Source organism: Phascolarctos cinereus, unplaced genomic scaffold (genome assembly GCF_003287225.1).
Source record: "Phascolarctos cinereus isolate Bilbo 61053 unplaced genomic scaffold, phaCin_HiC Scaffold_4;HRSCAF=312, whole genome shotgun sequence".
NCBI classification, from domain to species: domain Eukaryota; kingdom Metazoa; phylum Chordata; class Mammalia; order Diprotodontia; family Phascolarctidae; genus Phascolarctos; species Phascolarctos cinereus.
In genome coordinates, this window is record NW_027555847.1 from 30,415,573 (window position 1) to 30,432,896 (window position 17,324).

Consider the following 17,324-nt stretch of genomic DNA (forward strand, 5'->3'; position numbering starts at 1 on the left):
TTCTATATTTAACCCAAGGATAAAGAGAAGCATGTGCTGCTCTGTCTTTGCACCTCCAGGGTCCTGCAGAGAGAATGGTCAGGCCCAGGGAGGCAAGCAATGGTCCCCACTGTCCTCAGCCCTAGTCAGGCCATATTTGGAGCACCAGCTCAGTCCTGCGTTGTCACATTTAAGGAAGGGTGAGTGATAGACCAGAGGCCATCCATTTGGGGACAATGAAGACAGTGACCTGGTTAATTTACTCTGGAGAAGGGAAGACTTAACAAGAAATTGAACGGCTGCCTTCCAGTACTAATACAGCGGGAGATAGAAGGGTGACTAGATGGTTTCAGAAGGAAGTAAAGGATTTATAAAAAGAAAAGTGCTTTGCCAAGGGCATAAAGGGAAGAGGTATCGCTGCTCACCTGAGCTGCTCCTGCTATTCAGAGGCACAAGCATGTGAATGGAGAGGTCACTGTTTTCAAAGCTGTGGGAGTTTCTTCTCTGCTCAGGGACAGAGAATGGGCAGACAGGGAATGGATGGTAGCGAAAGGGGCAGAGAGGGATCAGGGGTACGAGGGCTGGCTGGCGCCAGTGAGGACACAATCAGCCTTTGTCTCACAGAATCACAGCATCGTAAAACTGCAGGGTTGAGAGGGTCCTCAGGGGTCATCTAGTCCAGACCACACCTGAAAAAGACTCCTTACTACAAGACAGAGCAGTAGGAAGGGAACAAGAAGTTAAGGGACTTAGGACTGAATGTCAGCTCTGCTACTTAGGACTAGCCTGACCTCAGGCCAGGCACTTCCCTCTCTATGCCTCAGTTTCCTCATCTGGAAATTGAGGGGACCAGATGAAATGTCTGCTAAGGTCTCTTCTAGTCCTTTTAGTCCTAAATTCTACATAAACTCGATCAACAAGTGGTTGACTATCCTCTGCTTGAGGACCCCCAAGGCTGTCCAGGCTGTAATTATATTTTACTGTTAATGTATGAAACAGTAAACGTGTCACACAAGTCATGGGAACTCGCTTCCTTCCAAGACAACCAATTCCACCTATGGCCCCCCATTTTCTCTCTGTGACAATGTGGCTTCTGCCCTGCCACGTGTAACAAGCATGGTGAGGTTAAGCATCTGCGTACCAATGCCATTTTCCCGACAGAGACTTTAACTTGTCACATTTAGAGAGAGGTTTTCCAAGACTTCTTTTTGTTTAAAACAAAAAACTTGTGATTTAGACTTATGATTTCATTGGTATAGGGAACTCCCATCGCCGTCCATGCCGATGGGTACCTGCCGGATAATTTATGCATTCAGAAAGCTGCCCCGGGCCCTTGCCCAGGGTGATGGGGGCAGTCATGTCAGGACCTGAGACAACAGCTTCCTCACTGCAAGGCTGGTGCTCAGTCTGCTAAACTAGACTGTCTCTCATCACGATTTCTACTACCGTTACCTGAGGCAAATCAGAGAACAGGTAAAGAGCCAGGTTCCTCCTTCTGAAAGTAGGTTTCTGTTCTCTCAGCCTACACACAGAGTAGTGTTTGCAGCTCCGATAAAACATGTGTCATGTCTGGGAGCAGCCTCCTCATGCCAATCATGAGCAGGCAGATGTAATTTCTAAGGCAACATGTGTCTGCATCCCAGGCCATCCATCCCAGGGTCTATGTGGCAGCTTCCACAGCCAAAATGTCCCAGAAAACTACTGCTTTTAGAGTTAGAGAACACTTCCAAATAAGCCCTCCAGGGGCTGGCTGAGAAAGTCTGTCCTAAATCTCCCAGAGTCCCATCCTCCCACATCTTTCAGCACTGGACTGAGCAACAGGCCAACCACTGAGGCAGCCCTCCTGCTGCCCTGGGCCGGCTGTCATCATTGCCTTTACTAAAAATAAGCATGGAACAAATCCAGATGTTAACCCTGGGGGAGCAGGCTGCCTTCTGTCATAGTTTAATATCATTCAACTTACCAAGATAAAAGATCTCACATAAAATTTTAAAATACAAATTGATTTCAATTTAGGATGCTTTTCCATTGGGGCAAACTCTGCTTTATTTCTACGTTCAAACTATCTAGAGAGAGCCTCTAGGTGATCTTTCCCTTCCTCCCTCTCCCCACCACACCAACTGCTAGGGCCCTCCCACTGTCTGCTATTTACACTGCATATATCTAGTATGTACCTAGTTATTGGCATGTGACTTCTTGCTCATGGGACTTATTAGAATGTGAGCTCCTTGAGGTCAATGGCTCCCTATCAATCACATTGGAGATTCCATCTCCTGACTCTGCACCTTGGTACTGACTATGGCTCATGCCCAGAATGCCCTCCCCTCTCCTCTCGGGCACCTGGCTTCTCCGGCTCCCTTCAAGGTTCATCTCAAATCCCACCTTCTTCAGGAGGCCTGGCCCAGTGAGTCTCCTCTCCCCGGGGCATATCCCTCTGAAATCATCTTCTATCTACTCTCTGATTAGATCTATGTACTTCCACTGCCTCCATAATGGGAGCTCTTCGTATCAAAGACCACATTTCTGCTTTCCTTTTTGTTTCTTTTTATTTATGTTGTCATTTAGCCATTTTTCAGTCATTTCCAACTCCGTGACCCCAATTGGGGTTTTCTTGGCAAAGAGACTCTAGTGGTTTGCCATTTCCTTCTCCAGCTCATTTCACCAATGAGGAAATGGAGGCAAACAGAGTTAAGTGACTTGTCCAAGATCACACAACTAGTAAGAGTCTGAGGCCAGATTTGAACTCAGGAAGGTGAGTCTTCTTGACTCTAGGCCTCCCACTCTACCCACTGCACCATCTAGCTGCCTAGAACAGAGTAAGTGCTTAATAAATGCATGACTGAGGAATTTACTAGTGTTTTTGTCTAGTTGATGCCCTAAACTTGGGGGGGGGGGGCGCGCAAGTTTTTCTTCTTAAAATAAAAGCGATTTTTTTTATAGAATCACAGCACTTAGAGATAGAGGAAATGAGGAAATCACCTTGGGCTCAGAAATGTTAAGCCATCTGTCAAGTCACACAGTCAACCAGCAACGAAATGGGGACTAGTACCAAGATCTCCTGATTCCCTTTATATGAAATATGCCCAAACAGGTGAGACTAAGCTAGTGCTGCTATTTAAAAATCTTAAAAGACATCATTTCAGAGTCTCAACGGGATTTGTTTTCCGCTAAAGAATAAACCTGGCACATCTCCCCGGAAAATCCTTCACCAGCATCACTCACACAGCCTCAGGCTCCACAACTAAGTGCAGTCAGCTGTTTTACAATGGATGCATACCATTAGCCCAAAGTGGGAGGGTGGGAGTATGGAAGGCTGAAGACCATCCATAGCTACTACAAACAACTCAAAGCACCTAGGATCCCAGAGCTATAGCTATAGGACTGAAATGAACTTCAGAGATCTTCATGTCTCACCCTCCTCATTTTACAGATGAGGAAACTGAGGACCTAGGATCACAGATTCAGAGCTGGAAGCCACCCTAGAGGTCAAATCCAACCTCCTCATTTTAATAGATAAGGAAACAGAAGCCCAGAGAAGTTCAATGACTAGATGAGAGTCACACAGTGAGTAAGTATATGAGGCCCAATCTGATTCCCAATCCAGCACTGTATCCACTACACCTTGCCATGTCGTGGTCTGCCAGGTCATTATAGGTAGCAAGTGCCAGAGCTAGGATTTGAACCTGGGTTTAGGATGTTTTCCACAGCTACCATCCTGTCTCGTCCATTGCACCATCTTTATCTAGGATTTGCTGTGTTTTCTCCACATCATGGACACGCTTAGTTCCTCCCTGACTCATCACCTCCCTCTCTCCCCCATCTGTTTTAAGACACAAGGCAAAATTCAAACACAAACTCTTTCTGTCTTTAAAACTGCTACACTCATAATGTCAGTATCACTCCCCTACCAATAGGATAATGCAGGGATACTATCAGTTCAATGTGATTCAATTCAACAAAGATTCATTCAATTCCTGCTGAATGCAAGGAGCTAAGCCAGGTGCAGGGGGGACACACACAGTCAAATGCTTTGTCAGCTAAGCATGGGGAAAGCGGGAAGGGGAAGGGAGAGAGATAAGAGACATTCCGTATATTGTTCTTTTTTCCCATAATGTTTATTCAACTTAATGCCTGGTCACATTAAACATTTTTTGATAGACTAACTGATGGGACCACACTTGTAATGATCATAGGCCAGGTCTTTCATCTCCCTGCATCCTCAGGGTAGCCATATTCTACACTGGCTCCCACACTCCAGCCATATTCCATCTCTCTCTGTCTCCATCCCTCTCTCCTCCACCAGCTTAGCCAGGAACCGACGCAGGTGTTCACACACTGTGCTGACTGTGGGGCTATGTACGCTGGCACCCAGGCCGGGAATTTGATCATTTATTATGTGATCCCAGATTGTGAGGGAATCAGCAGTCTCAGCGACTGAGTAATTTCAGCTGTCCTTCAAAACTGGCTCAAGGCCCAATAGGAAACTGACCCATCAGGTCCCACTTGTTCCTGGACTTGAGAGCTGATATTTTACAAGGAGTCAGTTTCAGTCCTAAAGTATTCAAATATCGATAGGCCAAGTATATTCATTTTTATTCCACTAGGTAGGAGTTTCCTGCTGTGGTTTTTCCCCCCATGCTATTTTGCCTCAGCCAAATTAGAGTCTCATTCTTCTGACATCAAAACAATTCACAACACTATGAATTATGGAACTGTTGTTTCCTGAAGAGCAAGTTATGCAATCGAGTTTGGAGAGGATGCTTTGGTATTTTTAATGTACCTTAAAGGATGACAATGTCTCCATTTTGCTAACGTTCTGGTCTAATAAACTGAGAAAAACAGGGGGAAATCACTTACTTAATCATTAGATAAATTCACACTTGTCACATCCCAGGCTCTGGTATAGCAAAGCTTAGATTTTACCTGAAATTATTTCCCACTGGAAGAAATATTCGGGTCCTGGCAGAATGCTTCTGTATAACTACTTCCTGCCTTCCCAGAGGACCAGAGAGCCAACAGGCTTCCCAGAGGCAAAGATATAAAGAATGACTATTTCTTTCTTTCTTTCTTCCCCCGCCCCACCCCCAGTTCCATTCTCCACATGGGCATGAAATATAAGGCAGTGGGTTGGCAACGGACCCTTCCAATTCTTTCCTTCTAGCCTGGCTCTCTTTTAAACTCCCCTCTCCCTTCTCAAATTAAATAGCAATCTGCTTACCAGACAAGCAAACTCCTATCGCTCTTGACCTCTTTCAGGCTAGAAGATCACCTACCAATTAGAGGCCAACCACAGCCTCATTCACCCATTCCAACCTGCCCATCCAACTCCCTGCCCTTCTTTACTCACCCACCCTTCTCCAGAGGCCCTGCCCAGCCTTGTGGAATTGGGAGGGTATCATTAGGGATCTGTGTGGCCACTTAACAAAACAGAGCAGGGGTGTGACCAAACATTGCAGGAAGGCAACCTGTTTTAAAGTTTTATTGTTGCCTCTTGGCTTTTATATTGGGATAAAGTCATTTTCTCTTCACACTCCATCCCCCCACCTTTCCACCACCCCAAGCCTGGCATCAAACCCATCCTAATAACAAAGGAAAACATTTAGGCAAAGCCCAACAACAGAACCTCCCCCCCAAAAAAAGAAACCCTATGGATGCCACCTTCCACATCCATAGTCCCCCACTCTTCTCCTTTGGAAGGTTTATTTCCTCATCAGCCCTCCAATAATAAGATTGCTCATTGTTATTTATCTTTCATTCATTCCATAAGCATGCATTAAGCATATTCAATTATGCTACTGGTACTGCACTAGAAACTGGTGATAAAAGTGAAAAATGAAATAATCTCTATTATCAAGAAACCTATTTTGACTGGAGGTAAGTGATGGCTCTCAGAGGTGGGATTTCTCTTTATTTTACCAGGTCCCATGCCCCTTCCTGGCCATCTCTTCACCATGCTGCCTACGCTTCTGCCATCATTCTCATCTCCCTCCCAACAGGAAATGGACTCCCTGGGTCCCTCCCTTTCTCCCAACATTCTTTTGTGTCCCCCTATACTAGAATTCAAATTCCTTGAGGGCAGGCACTATCTTGCCTACTTGTATTTGCATCCCTATTAGCACAGTGTCTGGCATACAGTAGGTGCTTAATTAATGCTTTAGCTACCTCTGCATAAAGCTAAGTAAATATAAAATATGTATAAAGTGAATTCAAAGTGACAGACAAAAAGAACTGAATTAGCTACTTCTCAGTGCTCTCATTTCTCTTACGGAGGTCACTGTATCCAGTGGCCTGGTGATTCTGCTTTCTTTACTCAGCATCTCTTCATACAAATCCTCCCATACATGGCATCAGTTATTGCAGCAGGAAAATATTCCATTCTATGAATGCCACACAAATTGTTCAGCCACACCCCAATCAACGGTCACCCACTCTCTTTCTAATTTGTTGATACAGCTAGATAGAGTAGTAGCTGGAGTATTGGATTGGGTATCAGAATGACTTAAGTTTGAATCCTTACTCAGACACTTACTGGCTCTGTGCCCCTGGAAAAGCCATTTAATCCTTCTCAGCCTCAGTTTCTTCAGCCATGAAATGGGGATAATAACGGCACCTACATCCTAGTTCCATGATCCAATGAAATAATATATTGAGATAATATTTATGTAAAACATAAATGTTAACTATTATTATATAGGTAGTATTTTTGTTTTCAATATCCTTCTTGAATATTCATAGCATTTAATTTTTTTTTAACTCAATAAAATGGCTCATTGGTAACAACCATCAGAATTGCTTGTTCAATTACCTAGGTGGTTACAAGAGCGAAAAGTCAGCATTGTAGAAGCACCAGGCAAAGATAATAGGCTTTCCCCTGACATAAAGACCAGTTCCATCAAGTAATAATACCACTAAGCTCAGAACCCCAAGATTCCTCATCCTTGGAACTGTCCAAATTGACATGTAGGTACTTCCATTAAGTAATGGTAACACTGCCAAGCCTAGAACCCCAAGATTCCTCACCGTGGGAGCTGTCCAAATTGATGTGTAGGCACTTGTGGACACACACACACACACACACACACACACACACACACACACGCAGTGAAGGAAGAAGAAACTTGGTAGATTTTATTAATTCAGCCCCAGGTAATCTCTTCCATATGTTGGTTGAAACAAACAGTTATATGTAACTTTGCTTTTCTAAAGGCTTACTGAGATGTCTAAAGAAGGCTCATGCAGGTGAGTACAGGTTGGTCCTAACAGATGCACAATGAATCCCAACAGACTCTCCACCACCCCTCATTCTACTTGGTCTGAGGTCACCAAGTTGTAGATTTAGAGCTGGAACAGATTTCAAAGTCATTTAAGCCCTTTATACGACCAAGAATTATTCCTACAACAGATAAGTGGACAAAAGATGAACAGTTTTCAAAAGAAATTGTTGGTAAATAAACAAGAATCAGATTTTTTAAATGTACTAAATTACTAATGACAAAAAAAATGCATATTAAAACAACTCTGAGCTTCCAGTTATACCTATTAAACTGGCAAAGATGGTAAAAGATAGATATCATCTCTGTGTTGAAATGACTATGGGCAGCTAAGTGGCTCAGTGGATAGGGCACTGGACCTGAAGTCAGGAGGATCTGAGTTCAAATTCCACCTCAGACCCTTGACAAGTCATTTAACCCTGTTTGCCTCAGTTTCCTCATCTGTACAGTGAGTTGGAGAACAAATGGCGAACCACTCAAGAATCTTTGCCAAGAAAACTGGGGTCACAGAGGAGTCGGACATGGCTGAAAAATGGGAGGCATTCTGGAAAACAACTAGGAATTATGAAAAGGGAAAGGTGAATAAACTGTTTGTGATCTTTGGTCCAGCTCTCCCACCACTAGGTATATACTTAAGGTCAAAAACAGAAAGAAAACCCCATATACAACAAAATCTTTGTTAGTACTTTTTTGGTGGCAGAGAACTGGAAACAGAATGGGTCCCCATGAAATAGTGAATAGCCAACCAAATTCTGGTCTAGGAAGATAATTAAATATCATTGTGCTCCAAGAAATAATGAAAATAGGGAATATAGAAAACTTTAGACAAACCTCTATGAAGCCAATCTGGGTGAAGAAAGGAGAACCAGGGGAACAATACACACAATGGCGGATAGCCATGAAAAGGATGACAAAAGGTAAGAGTTCAGATTAATCTTGGTCCAAGAAATTAAAAATTATAAAACATAATTCTGCCTTCTTAAAAGTAGGGACTCTGGGTGCATAAGTTTATATATTCTGTCTGACGGGGAGAATTATAGCCAGATATGACTGCAGCATAAAAGATAAGAAAAAAAATCCATCAAAATTTTTAAATAAAAAGTGAGTTGTTAAGTAGTTTCATGGGTAGGGGGAAAGAGGGGACCTAAGCATATTCTGAGCATTCTGACTTTTAAAACATTATATCTTGGCCTTCTTTTTAGAACTCTGAGGTTTGACCTCCCTTTTTTTTTCTGAACGTTGCTACCAAATGAGATGATTATATAAAAAGTTGCCAGCTGATCACTCGAGGCATTTTTATTTTTGTTTATGATAAGTACAAAAATCCTATCAGCTAAGCAAGTGCAGCATGTCAAATCACAAATCAGAGACAGATTCTTCCATGTGGGGACTGAAAGCTCAGCAAGTCCAATGTCGATGGCAACATGAAATCTAAGGCAGATGACTGAATGCCTACAAAACCCCAAATTGTTAACATCGGTCAGGACGGAAATTCATGACATGGATGGAGCTCTCATGCTCTGCCCTCTTAAGAAATACTGGCTCCACCTGGCCTAGCTCAAGCTCTCATCTGCATGTGCAAAAGTCTTCCAGCTAGAGCTTTGAACACACTTTTGAGACTGACAGAAGCTACTTCAGAGACTAATATTTGTTGTATTCCCTATGGGTGACCAGACTATATCTGTAGTATTGTTTCTGGTTATGAGTGCCATATTTTAGGAAGGAGACTGAGAAGCTGGAAGGAATGAGGATGGTGAAGGGCCTCCAGATTATGCCGTGAGAAGATCCCAAGATGGTTGACTTCAAGTATTTGATGGGCCTAGAAGACAGCTAAGACTTGTTCTGCATTGCCATACAAGGCAGAATTAGAAACAATGGGAGAAATGCAAAGAAGTGAATCTAGGCTTGATATTCAAACAGTAACAACAACTTCCTAACAATTAGAATGGTCAAAAGAGCGTACGTGCTGCTTTGGGAGATGATATTTCCATGTCTTTGGTGACCTCCAAGCAAAGGCTGGTTGGCCACTTGTGGGACACATCTACTAGTGATGTCTTTGTTTGGGTACAGATTGCGATGGTGGCCTCTAACTCCATTCCATCACCAAGATCCTGTAACGGGGACCTTTACAAATTCTGTCCCCATACTAACTTTTCTCTACTCAATGAAATTTCTAGAAATGAACAGCTGCTCTCTAGATCATAAATGCTAGTTAGTCATCAAAAATATCCATATGCCTGTAGCCCAAACTGAAGTAGTATCATAGCCTCATTATTGTTCTTACAAATTGAAAATTTCCCCACTAATAAAAGAGAGAACCAGAGAAAGAAGAAGGAGGGAGGGAAGGAGGAAGAGAAGAAAGACAGAGAGAGAGCAATTGTGAAGGGGTCATAAGGAGCTCCTGGTGAGGAAACTCCCTCTACCAATGCATATCATCCATCACTTTCTACGCAACTTAAAGTCTTTGAGAGTTTCCTGGGGCACCGAGAACCTACACAGGCATGACCAGTCACAAAATCGTCAGGCCATATCAAAGGCAAGATTGGAATCCAGGTCCTTCAAATGTTTTTAATCCATTCATTCATTCATTTATTCATTCCTGATTTCCAGGCAGGCTCAGTATACATAAAGTTTCACTGCCTCTGCCTGTCACTGATACAGGAATATAATTTATCTGTACAAGGCACAACACAGACACACCATAAATGCTTACCACCATCTGATTTAACACAATCACCACATTATAATACCTGGTCATTGGACTCCAATGTCTCTATTTCTGTGCTTCAAAAGATCTGTGATTTCTTAAGAATGGGGAAAGGTTTTCTCAATTCACATGCACAACATCCTCATGCCACCCCCCTTCCTCTCCCTCTCTCTCTCTCTCTCCCCTCTCCTCTCCTCCCCTCCCCTCTCCTCTCCTCTCCTCTCCTCTCCTGACCACACTATGTGAAGGCAGGCTCTGTACCATGGTAAAAGGACTAGGCTCAAAAGTCCAGACTTGGCTTTAACACTAAATATCTGACTTGAAACAAATTACTTTTTTTCTCTGGCCTTCATTTCTTCATCTGTAAAATGAGATGCAGTGTTTGGAGATCTTTCCAGTTCACAGAAGCAGGGCACAGAGAGAGGTAGAGACACCTGGGCTGGGCAGGCTGGGTACCCCATCCAAGAAATCCTGAAAGTGACCTTTTCTTTCTCAAAACTAGCACAGTCCTCTGCATGTGCCTCCTACTGCACGCCATCTCTCACATCCTAATTAGTGGTGCACAACATTTCCCTTTCCTCTACTAGATTATAAAACTCCATGAAGCCAGGGGCCATATTATATTTGGTTTTGAGCCCTGCCTATAAGAGGGACTCAAATATTTGTTCCCTTGGGTCCTTGGTACATCTGGAAGTTTTACACCAATAATCACCAAGCCAGTTGATGGAGTATCTGGCATCTCACCCTGTCCACTTTTTTCTGGATTTTTCAATAGTGGAGGGGAATGCAGCTTGCAGCAGCATCCCTTTCCTCTCTAAACCCCCCCGCCAGAATCCCCAATACACTCTCAAACTTGGTCATCATAAAAGCCTGTAGAGAAATAAAAGGAGTACCATTTCATACCAGCCCTTCCTCCAGATCAGAGGTCCCCAAATAAGGTGGGGTGGGCACAAAAATTAGTATTCAATGTGGCAGACCAGCCTTAAAATTATCTTCCTCTTGAGAAATGCATGTTTTATTGAATGTGGCGTGAAATAAAGCAAAATTAAAAGGAGACAGCTGGAAGAAGGAAAGGAGAGGTGGGGGATTTGAAAGTAACCAGGGATCTCTTGTACCACCTGTGGTGTTCTACAAAGTACCACGGAGATGTTTCCATTGACCTCCTATGGACTGTGAAACTACCTCAGCACTGAAGGACATTTACTCTTCTCCCTGTGGACCCATTACTGTTCGACTTATGATAATAAGACACTTCAAAAGGCTGACAGGCAATCTGTAATTAAAATAAATTGAAAGTAACTTGGAGGCATGGTTGGCCACATAAGAAAATGACTGTTTTCTTAGGAAGGCTCCCCCAACTTGTGGGGTATCCAATTTCATTCATGTCACTGCAGTTCAAGGTTTCAAATTTTCATTGAAAAGCTGGTGAATTTATTTGCCAAGAGGAGAAAGACACTGGTCTTTTTTTTTTCTTTAAAGGCAGTCTTGGGTGAAGATTTTTTCAGCATTCTTTTCAAGCCAGTTGCAAAAGGGATAAACATTCACTTCTCTTAACACCGAAAGTAAGAGAAAATGCATGCTTGAGGAATACTCTGTATTCTCATATTCATTTCATATCATTGCAGGGGCTCCCTATTGTTCAGAGTATGAAATACAAAGTGTGGTATTTAAAGCCTTCCATCCAAACCTGGCTCTAATTTGTTTTTCCAGATGTTTGTCAATGATGCCCCTTCAGACACTCTACACTGCAGTCCAAATGGCCAGCTTGTTCCAGGAGCTCCATATTTCACCACCCCTCTACCTCCAGCTTGTATTCTCCATACCTGGACTGGCTCCCTCCTCACGTTAGATCCTTAGAAGTCCTACTAGGTGGCAGTGGATAGAACACCTGCCCTGGAGTCAGGAGGGCTTGAGTTCAAATCTGACCTCAGACACATAACGCTTACTAGCTGTATGACTTTGGACAAGTCACCAAACCCCAGATGCCTCATAATAAATAAATAAATAGATTAAAAACAGTAGAAATCCTACTTCCTTCAAAGGATAGCTCTGGTCCCCCCTCCTACACCAGGCCTTTCAGGACCCCCCCAGAGCTTGGGACACTCACCTTCCTGAAAGTGTATGCTGTCTATTTATTTATGTGTGCATGTTTTAGATGTGAACATGTGTGTGCTCTCTCTCCATTTCTCTCCTCTACTTTTCTGTCTCCCACATGCATGTGCACATGCACACACACGCATACACACACACACACACACACACACACACACACACACACACACACACACACTCCTGTAATCCCAGGTGTAGTACAATGTTTTCTCCATCCTTCTGGCTCTTGGTCTACGACTCTCTAATCAGATGACCTTTGAATGGACATGGTTGGACATTAATAAATGTCTGTTAGTTTGAACTATTAGAGAAAAACCAACTACATTCTTGGACTTCAGGAGAAAAATATTAACTTGTGGGTTGCAAAAAGACAACTAGGTGAAGTTGTTAGCAACCTGCGTGACTAGAGTCTTCCCTCACCACACTCTGAAGCCAAGGGTTTTAGACTGGGTTAAAAATGATTCCTCTGCTTTTCGCATTATTTCTTCTCCAATTAAATTTTCCTGGATTAAATAGCCTTCTTATCAATTAAATTCCATTAAACATATTAAGCACCTAATGTATGCAAGGCACTGTAGGAAAGAAGATCTCTGAGAAGCACTGTCTATAATGGGGGGTCACCCCAATTGCGTGGGGGTCAGAAACTTGTACTCAAGACCCTGCTCAGGACTGGGTGACTATGAGGAAAGCCAGACTCTCAGACTCAGGGGCTCACCTCAATAATGGGGAAAATACATTTCCACTACCTACCTTAGAGTAAAGGTCTAACTAAAGGTGAACTGTTATCAATAGCATCAGTAACAAACACAAGTAGTAAGTTTATTAAAAGGCCTCAAGTTCCTTTTTTTGAACGTACAATTTTAATACTGAAGATCAAGTTCATCAGCGCTTTCTACCTGCATCTTAAACTGAAGCATTGGGCCAATAGGAATGCAGCCTTCAACCCAATTGGCCAACCACACAGTGTTAGCCTGGGAACAGAAACTGGGCCTCATCTGTTCCAAAGCCTTCAGGAAACACACCCAGAAGAGAGGTCTCCTCATGCTAAGTCCAACACTTTCTACTTTGCCAGGCTTCCTGAATGCCTAGGGATGAAATCGCTATGAGCATCCTGAGGGCAGGAAAGGTTTCATTGCCATCTTTTTAGCCGCAGTACCTAGCAGAACGTAGGTGATTAAGAAATGTTTGGGGGCAGCGAGGTGGCGCAGTGGATAGAGCACCGGCCCTGGATTCAGAAGGACCTGAGTTCAAAACCAGCTTCAGACACATAACACTTACTAGCTGTGTGACCCTGGGCAAGTCACTTAACCCCATTGCCTAGCCAAAAAAAAAAAAAAAGAAAGAAAGAAATGTTTGCTGCTGGATTAAAGACTTGGGTGCAGAGAATAATATCAATTTCCAACATTTTATAGTGATTAAAGATTTACAAAGGACCTTACATATCTTATTTCATTTGATCCTCATGATCGTTTTGTAAGATGGGTTTTATTATTATTATTAAAAGCTTATTATTTTATTAATAGTAATAATAATAATAATAATAATGCTCATCTTACAGAGAAATCTCCCTGAGCATAGGGTCCTTTTGTTTGTATTTGGATTTCCAGTGCTTGGAACAGTGCCTGGCATATACATAGTAAATCTTTATAAATGCTTGTTGACTTGACTCAGGAAACTGAGTCTGAAGAAGATTAAGTGGCTTGCACACAGTCAGACTTCTAGAAAGAGTCAGAGGCAAGATGTGAACTCAGCTTTTCCTGACTTCAAGTCTAAAGCATTATCTAAAAATGCCCCCTGCTCTTAGAAAGTCCAGGTGAAGTCACTCAAGAAAGGGTCTTTTTAAATTTTTTCAGGATTTCCTGAAAAATTAAACTGAAAAAGACAGGAGGGTAGATGGCACTGTCAGTCCTGTGACTGAATAAAAATCTTATGCTACTACCATGACTGTGGTATAGTCCTTGAAATATACATTACCCATGTGTTAGAGCAAGAAAAAGAGAATTTTGACCTAAAAATGCGCCCTAGTAAGACTCCTGATGCATGCACTGCCTTCATACCAGTTTGGTGCCTCGCATGATGACCCAGGGATAAGAAAACTACAAGGCCAAAGGAAGGCCACTCGAGAGCTGTGGGCTGGCCTAGGGAGGAGCTCAATGCCCAAGCTCACAGTGTATACAAGTACTATTTCACAGCTTTCTCAACTCCCAACTTTTCCCTCTCACTTCAAAACATTTGCTTCTAAGTGGCAGAATTTAAGGCTTGATGACAGATGGCATCACGATTAGCATTCCGGGTCCTATTATGGAAAGGATGCACCAGTGCAGAGAGCTGATGAACTCAGATGCCTAATCTAATTTAGACCAAACCAGGTACAGTCTGACATTCTCTTCCTCCTACACAGATCCTTACACAGAGATTGACAAGGGCACCTTGTCATCAGGTGATTAAAAAAAAAAAATCATGGTAAAGTCTGCTGGAATTCCGAAATTAGAGGCTGCACCTCAGTTTTTACCTATTTTTAAAAGGGGGTCACGATGCTACGAAAAGGCTCAGTGCTCAAAAGGCAAAGCAGAAAAGTCAGAACCTGAAGAAAGGGTGCACATGCTAACGAGGCTGATGTGATCAAAGCATTTGAGCTCAAAGCACCTTAGAAATCACGGAACCCAACCCTCTTGTTTTACAGATGAGGAAACTGAGGCAAGGAGAAGTTAAGTGACTTCCTCAGAGTCACACACAGCTGGTAAGTGTGTGAGATGGACCTTAAGAGAGAAAAAATGAATGAGAAAAATTGGTGAAAAAAATTAAAGAATTCTGTTGGGGATTTAGCAAGAACAACCGAAAAGGGGGTAGGATATTTCACATGGAAAAATTAGTCAATATAAAAGTAAACAGATACTAAACTTGGTTGGTTGAGTATTGGGCTTGAAATTAGGAAGACTCACCTTCCCGAGTTCAAATCCAGCCTCAGACACTTACTAGCTGTGTGACCCTGGGAAAGTCACTTTACCCTGTTTGCCTCAGTTTCTTCATCTGTAAAATGAGCTGGAGAAGGAAATGGCAAAATACTCTAGCATCTCTGCCAAGAAAACCTCAAATGGAGTCATGAAGAGTTAGACAGAACTAAAACAACTGAACAACAACATTAATATTCAATCTTAAGTTTCAATAAAATATTTAACTTACACACACACACACACACACACACACACACACACACATACACACACACACAAAACAAAACCAAGATGTATTATTCCATGCCAAAATAAGAACCCAAATGAGTGTCTGTGGAATCAGCCATGAGCTCTGTTCTTGTGTGACAGAACTTCAAGAACAGTGCTTAGGGATAGCTAGCTGGAGCAGTGGATAGAACTCCCACCTTGGAGTGAGGAGAACCTGAGTTCAAATCTGGTCTCAGACACATAATACTCACCAGCTGTGTGATCCTGGGCAAGTCACGAGAGAGAGGGAGAGAGAGAGAGAGAGAGGGAGAGAGGGAGAGAGAGAGGGAGAGAGGGAGAGAGAGAGAGAGAGAGAGAGAGAGAGAGAGAGAGAGAGAGAGAGAGAGAGAGAGAGAGAGAGAGAGAAGAGAAAGAAGAAAGAAAGAAAGAAAGAAAGAAAGAAAGAAAGAAAGAAAGAAAGAAAGAAAGAAAGAAAGAAAGAAAGAAAGAAAGAAAGAAAGAAAGAAAACAATGCGTTTGTAGTGGAGACCTCAAATGAAGAGAGAAATCAGAGCATCATAGATTTGGAGGTGAAAGAGTCCACAGAAAGCAGCTAAAACAAACTCTTTCATTTTTCCAGATGAGAAAACTGAAGCAAAGAGAGGCTAAGTGAATTTACCAAGGTCACACAGGAAGTAAATAACTTTTGTTCAGTATTAAGTAGAATGCCCTGTAGCCCAGGGTCACACAGCTAGTAACTGTCTGAGGCCAGATTTGAACTCAGGAAGATGAGTCTTCCAGACTATAGGCCTGGTATTCTGTGTACTATGGCACCACCCAGCCGCTCTTACCACCCCATCCCCCCCCCCCCACCCCCCCCCACACACACTCTTTCTACTATCACCAAAACGTTTTGTGGTACTGGCTATCTAAGGTTCCTCAACTATTCTTTGGAGATTAGCTCTTCCTGAGTTTAAGTCCAGAGCATTATCTAAAAATGCCCCCTGCTCTTAGAAAGTCCAGGTTAAGTCACTCAAGAAAGGGTCTCTTTAAATTTTTTTCAGGATTTCCTGAAAAATTAAACTAAAAAAGACAGGAGGGTAGATGGCACTTTCAATCCTGTGACTGAATAAAAATCTTATACCACTACCATGACTGTGGTATAGTTCTTGAAATACACATTACCAATGTGTTGGAGCAAGAAACAGAGAATTTTGACCTAAAAATGGGCACTAGTAAGACTCCTGATGCATGTACTGCCTTCATACCAGTTTGGTGTCTCACATGATGACCCAGGGATAAGAAAACTACAAGGCCAAAGGAAAGCCACTGGAGAGCTGTGATTCTGAGATGCTCTTCACCTTGAATTGCTTATCATAATCAGATATTTGAATCAGAAAGTTGTCTTGACTGGACTCTATATTTATTTTTTTTCAACTTCTCAAACAATGCAATTTAATAACAACAATAATAAATACTTCACAGAAGAAGAAAAAAGTATGCTTCTTGGGAATGAACTTCCACAGGGTGTTGTGACATCTGGGCCCTCAGTCTTAGGTCTCTAAACCACAGAAACAATGCCAGGCCAAGGAGTCAGCTTTTATTTACCTTATTTTACAACTTTTTCCCGATATATATCTGTTGGTTATAACTCTGTCCCCCTTCTTCCTTTCACAGAGGTTGGATCCATTACTCATCTCTCAACCTACACCCAATTAGTGGTTCTGTCTTATTATTGCTAGAGAGGGCAACCTCTTTCCTCCTCTGAATTGGTCTCTTGCGGAAAAAAGTCAGTGCAATAGAAGATACTGAGCCTACCAAATATTGTCCCTACCCACCCACCCAGGTTTTGATTTAACTTTATTGCAAAACTTTTTTTATTGATTTATTTTGATTTACCAACAATCACTTCCAAATGCTTTTGAGCTTAAAATTTTTCTCCCCCTTCTTCCCCACCACCCTCCCCAAGACGGCACACAATCTGATATAGTCTATACATATACATTCCTATTAAACATATTTTCACACTAGTGATGTTGTAAAAATTAAAACCAATATGAGGAACCACAAGAAAGAGGAAATAAAATAAAACAG

At 42.4% G+C, this 17,324-nt stretch overlaps 1 protein-coding gene across 21 annotated transcripts in view; it reads right to left on the reverse strand.

The window, feature by feature from the left end:
• Nucleotides 1–17,324, reverse strand: part of MAGI1 (membrane associated guanylate kinase, WW and PDZ domain containing 1) — a 711,509-nt gene that overhangs the window by 502,167 nt on the left and 192,018 nt on the right. The window lies entirely within an intron of this gene.